This window comes from Zalophus californianus, chromosome 2, assembly GCF_009762305.2.
Source record: "Zalophus californianus isolate mZalCal1 chromosome 2, mZalCal1.pri.v2, whole genome shotgun sequence".
Taxonomy (NCBI): Eukaryota; Metazoa; Chordata; class Mammalia; order Carnivora; family Otariidae; genus Zalophus; species Zalophus californianus.
The window spans coordinates 72,357,947-72,364,523 of NC_045596.1; positions in this window are offsets into that span (position 1 = coordinate 72,357,947).

Below are 6,577 nucleotides of genomic sequence, written 5' to 3' on the forward strand. Positions count from 1 at the left end.
CTAAAAATTCAGACCAAATGGAAAGTGTCAATTAAGAGTATACTTTAAAAAAAAAGTGCATTTGGAATATTTACTGTTTCATAATTCAATCTCAATAATACAGGAGTTGATTGGAAAACTTTGGGTGCTCTCAATATAGAAGAGTTGGCAAGGCCCAGATCAATAGCCACAGTCAATTTAAGCAGAATTATACTCTTATTGGCACTCTTATTCTGGTATTCTTTTTGTTTTCACTCTAGCTTCAGGCTGAGCTGTACAGTCACTTCATGAATTTTCTGGATTTAGGGAGGATCATAGTGGACTAAATGGCACAGTTGATGCAAAGCAGTACACTGCTGCTTAAGTCACAGGCTCGAGACACTATCCCTCCAGTGATATGGCTAGAGCCACATAAATCAAAGCCAGGACCTGCACTCTCAATATGGAAGTCTTCAGGAAGGCTATGTCCACTTCTTAACCTGGATATTTTTGCAAAGTTGACCTTTTCTTATTTAAATATATATTTTACCTACATCCTAAGCAATGATCTCTGCAAAGTCACAAGTCTTGTGTGCCAGTTGTGGTCTTCTTCTCATTCAAATTAAGGTAAATATAAAACAATCATTTTTAACCACTTGACCATCTGTAACCTAAAATCATCTTGCATACCTCATTGGCACACTGAGAAACACTGACAGAACAGGGTTGTTGAAGGCAAACAAACTGGAATGTAAACACCAGCTTCTTCACTTTCTCCCTAGATAAACTTGGCAGCTTTCTGAACCTCTCTGAACCTGTTTCTTCAAATGCAAAAGGCTGGTAGGTTATATAGACACACTCCAAGCTTTTACAAACATCAACTACTAGGCAACCCTATGGCTATTGATTGTGAACCCCTGGTCTCCAGGGTTGGCCCAGAGAATGAGTCACAGCTCTTCTTTCACAGTGACTGTTCAGACCTCTAGGGGGCCTGGGCACCCCTCATCACTGGGAATGCTGGCTGGGGTGTCTGCATGATTTAGATGGCAGTGCTGAGCAGCGCCCCCCCCCCCAGGCTCCTAGGACTACAGTGTGTGCTGTCCATCACAGGAGCCCATTAGTAAAACCAAAAAACACAGGTGGGGCCTGTTCCAGCTGCAGTCTCAGATAACAGGGCTCAAAGAGAAATGGGTTCTTCCAAGCAGCTGAAGGCATACTTGCAAGATGATAAGCTGGTGTGCTAAAAGAAGAAATGCAAACTGCCTGTGCAAATTCAGTGGGGGAAGTGAGGGTAGATTTGGACCCAGTCATGAAGCGGTGTGAGCAGTACTAGCAGCAGCACCAACAGCACTGTCTCCCTCCAACTGATGAGTCCAGGGGTCCCTGGGCCTGGTTTGCCCTGCAACGTCCCAGTTTACACTAGATCCCCCAGGGTAACTGTTATAGTGCCCTCTTTACTCCCAAGTGTCCCAATGTAGAAGAGAAATTAGATGGTTTCCCCATCAATGACCAGAGAAAGGAGTTGATCTGCCCAAAGTCACACAGTGACCAGGAAGAGAGTAGAAGTTACTCCTCTCAGCTCCAGACAATGTGGCCTAGTGGCCAAGGATATGGGCTCCCTCTAGACAATGAGCCTCCAAGAGCTGGATTGTAATCTCTGTTCTACTTTGTCCTGGATTCCAGCACAGAGACTGCCTCCTTGACACAGGTGGGAAATCTCTTATTGAAGTTCTGTCTCTCCTGGAGGACAAAGAGTATCCCCAGTTCATGGGCTGAGTGTCTGTTATGTGCCAGGCACAATGCTGAATGTTACACAAATCAGCATATATTTTGTGATCTTCAACACCAATCCTGTGAAGTGTAATACTTCACCTGTTTCACGGGGAGCCTCCAAAGGGAGGTGGCAGGGACCCAACCAAACATTCCGGTCTGAGGCAAGGTCAGAAATCTCAGCCCTTGAGGGAAGCTGTGGTCCTTTGTTCCCTCTTGGGCTGCAGGAATCTATGAGGTACTCAGACAAAGCCTTTCTTAAAACCACTTTTAGCATCCAGAAATGTGCTGGTGTGTATAATTCCAGAGAAAGCTTCCACCAGTATTATTCCTCAGGTGGTTGAGTATCATTGTAAATCCACCAGGCTCAGAAAATCCTTGAATGAAGCTCCATGCAACTGACAGCGCAGTCATCACGAGGGCATCTTTTTAATTCCCTTGTGATCAAAAGATCAGGCCTGGGGATGGAGGGTGGATCCCGCCATGTCTCTACATGTCGACAGGGTGGCCACCATCCTTTCTGCATAGAAATCACTCAGGGGGTGCTGGAACCTTTCAGTGTTGGCAGCTCCTCACTGTTTCTCCTTGTTCACATCACCCCAAGCCCACCTAGCTTTCATGCTCATGTCAAGAACGTACTTATTTAGTATAATTTGGAAAGCCAGAAACAAAAGGTATTATAAATGCATAATAAAGTGTGTAAGAAATACTGTTTTCCACATTTGTACTCAACGTAAAAATGGATATGAACATATTTAGTGTAGTTCCTTCATGGAACTTTAGGTGTGATATGTGAATATCCCTACACCTTTGGACATAGACCAGAATAAAAATCTCATGGGGATTTTTATTTTCATAGTGACACTGTAATGAGATCATCAGCTATTACCACTATAGCTACTTAAATCACTGAAGGATATATTAGAGTTACTGCACAGATATTAAAGAAATCCATGAGATTTTGGAACACTTAACTTTTTTTAAGTTAGAAAAACTGTAAAGTAGCCTCATTAACCTATGAAGTAACCTCTACGAAAGTGCTTTTGTTCTCATGGGGAATCTTAACAGCTGAACTCTTAACCAAATCACATCTAATTTCCTCTAAGACTAACAAAAATGATACCTAATTATTTCCTCTATTTCAGAATATGTTGATCTTCTGGAGCTTGTTTACAAAGAAAACACAATTACCTATGAGCCTAAAAAAAAGACAAAATAAACTTAAGGCAAATAGTTTTTCTCATTTACCAAAGCAATTTTTTTTGTCATAAAGTTTTAAAGATACCTTTTTCTTAATGAGAAATGTCTGATGTTATGCACATAAACTTAGTGTGTTAATTTAAGATGATAGGCTAGATGGTTTATTTAATTTCCTTTTGGCTTTAAAAAATTAACTTCAAAGTTTAATTCAGTAGGAACTTCGATAATCTATGTGATCTAATACGAACTATACTTTAAGCTATTTCAAAATAATCACAACACAAAGCTGACTCACAAAGATGGTTGTATTTTTTAAATAATTGTAATTGTCAGACAAGAAGTAGGATAGTATTTCCATTTTCTGTTAATCAGCTTTTTGGGGCCATTTGCAGATTGACTTTAACATTTGGGGGAGTTTGTGTCTCCTCAGTGGATTAATAAAATATTTCACCTATAGCACATAAAATATCTAATTCTTTTCTGTAAAAACTAGAAAATGCAGGGGTTTTTCCTGCACTGTGCAAATCTTCAGTACTATAAATTAGGTTCATATCAGTTAAATAGGCACATATATAATAAATTCATTTCTACCATGAGAAAAAACTATATTTCATTGATTCTAAGATACACATTTTATTATTTATGAAATTAGGATACTTCTTTTTTTTAAAGATTTATTTATTTATTGGCGGGAGGGGCAGAGAGAGAGAGGCTTAAGTAGACTCGGCACCCAGCATGGAGCCCGATGCAGGGTTTGATCTCACAACCCTGAGATCACAGCGTGAGCTGAAACTAAGAGTTGGAAGCTTAACCCCCTCTGCTACCCAAGTGCCTCCAAATTGGGATACTTCTTACAATCAATAGCATCTTATAATTATAGTTGACAGAATTTTTTTTAATGATATATAAAATATTGTTTAGATTCCATGAAATATGATAAAAACTTTTTGTGTTAATTTTGCCTTCCTTTTGAAAATAAAATAATGGTGTACATACAAATTTTCTAGTTAGTAAATTTATATTTATAAAAACATAATTATAGGGTGTCTGGGTGGCTCAGTTGGTTAAGTGTCTGCCTTTAGCTCAGTTCATGATCCCAGGGTCCTGGGATTGAGTCCCACATCAGGCTCCTTGCTGAGCAAGGAGCCTGCTTCTCCCACTGCCTGCCTGCCCCCCCGCCTTGTGCTCTCTCTCTCTCTCTGACAAATAAATAAAATCTTTAAAAAAATAAAAATAAAAAATAAAAATAAAAGCATAATTATATATTACATGTGAATATGCAAAAGTTAGATATTAAAAAGATAATCTAGTTCAGAAGTCTTATTTCATAATAATATCAATTGCTCACACACACACACACTTATGTTTCACTGATTTAGGGAATTACAGAATGTTTTTAAAAGGCATGTGGCTTTGTTTTATTTAAATATATAGGATACATTGTAGAACTATCAAAGTGTAGCTAAGTGGTTTTACTGGCCCTACTAATGATACATTCTAATGATTCATATGTGAATTAATCTTGATAAGAGGTTTCCAGATTGTTGAAGAATAGCATGTTTTCCTTGTTTATTTGGTCTATCCATATAACATACATAATAGATTTTTAAAAAATAATTTATTCAGATTTCCTTAGGTTTTTTTTTTAGAGTAAGCTCTACACCCAATGTGGGGCTTGAACTCATGACCGTGAGATCAACAGTCACATGCTCTACAGACTGAGCCAGCCAGGCACCCCAAGATTTCCTTAGTTTTAACCTAATGTCCTTTTTCTGTTGCAGGATCCTATCCAGGAAACCACATTACTTTTAGTTTTAATATCTCCTTAAGCTCCTCTTGTTTGTAATAGTTTCTTAAAATTTACTTGTTTTTGATGACCTTGACAGTTTTGAAGAGTACTGGTTAGTTATTTTATAGGATGTCCCTATATAATAATTCTCGTTGTTGTTCTTTGTGCATTCCTTGCCTACTCTAACACAAAGCAGATTATGAAAGTACCATGATTAAAGATACATTATAAGAAATAAAAGGATGAGGGGTGCCTGGGTGGTTCACTCGGTTAAGTGTCTGCCTTTAGCTCAGGTCATGATCTCAGGGTCCTGGGATCGAGCCCCATGTCAGGTTCTCTGCTCAATGGGGACTCTGCTTCTCTCTCTTCCCTCCTCCTCCATTCATGCTCTCTCTCTCTCAAATAAAAATCTTAAAAAAAAAAGAAATAAAAGTATGAGAGAGAGAGAGGTAAACTTTGTTGAGGATCTGGGAAGGCTTCTCATCACAAGTAGAACATAAACTTGCCCTTGAAGAAATTAGTTGTCTTTATGGTGGGATAGGGAGAATGAATATGAGCAATGCAGGTCATATTCTAGTAACAAACTGATACGATTTCAACTTGTTTATCAAAGGTGTAATTAGAACTAACAGTGTAAAGTTTGGTAGCTGGCTGAGGATTTTTTCTCCCCTCCTGACACCAATTGGGTGTTTTATTATTCCGATATTAACTATCTAGAGTTAGACTCTACAGGTTTAAAGGCTCCATTCCACAGGACTGTCCTCACTTTTGATGCTAGTTGTAGGTATTAGGTCCCTACTAAGGTTACCCACTTCTGTCTGGCTTGGTTCCAAAGCTGGGGTTTTCCACACCCATACCATTACTATTATAGTTTATTATAAAAGATATAGATGCACAGCCAGATGTAGGGATACATTGTGGAGTTTTTGTGCCAGACTTCTGGCACATAGATGTGTTTGCAAATTTGGGAGCTTTCTAAACCCTCTTTTTAAAAATTTTTATGAAGGTTTAATCCTGTAGGTATGATTGACCTAATCATCAACCATTGATGATTAACTCAATCTTCAGCCCTTGTCCCTTCCCCTGGAAGTTGGGGTGGGGCCAAAGTTTCCAAGCTTCTAATCAACGCAACCAGCCCCTACCCTGAAGCTATCTAGCAGCCCAACAAGAGTCATCTCATTAGAACAATTACCACCAATTTCAAGGTAACCCTGAGGAAAAAAATGGAGGCTGAGAAGGCACGCATAAGTGGAAAAGCAAAAGTGTCAATGTTTGAAGAAGAAAGAATAAAAAAGGGGGACTGAAATGCAGAGAGAGATGAGCAGGTCCCTATCCTTTGAGGGAAAAGTTGGAGAAGGAGAATGCGCCCCTCAGAGCGACTGTCATCATCTTATTTGCCAATTCTCTTAAATGACGCACGTACACACAGCTGACATAAACAGGAAGGTATTCCAGAACATTACAAGTGTTGCTGGGGGATTGTTTAACTTCCTATTGCTAGATTTCCCTACTCCAGTTAAGCCAATTTATTCTCATCTTGGGCCCTACCTGATGCTCTGAACCTAGATTTGGTTCTAAAATGCCCTCCTTAAGCAGCTAATTTGCATTCTTTTGGTCCTTTTTGCTGCTATTTCTGTAAATGTACTCTCACCCTCTTTTGTGGCTGGTAGTTGTCTTTTCTTCCTTCCTCTTGCTACTCATCATTGGGTCATTCATTTGTTTCACTAATACTTTTTTGAACAATGTACCCTAACAAATTTAAGCTCCAGGACAGCAGGGACCTTAAGTGTCTTGGCAATTTTTGTATATCCAGTTCCTGAATAGTCCCGGCACAAATGTCAATAAACATTGGTTGGCAAA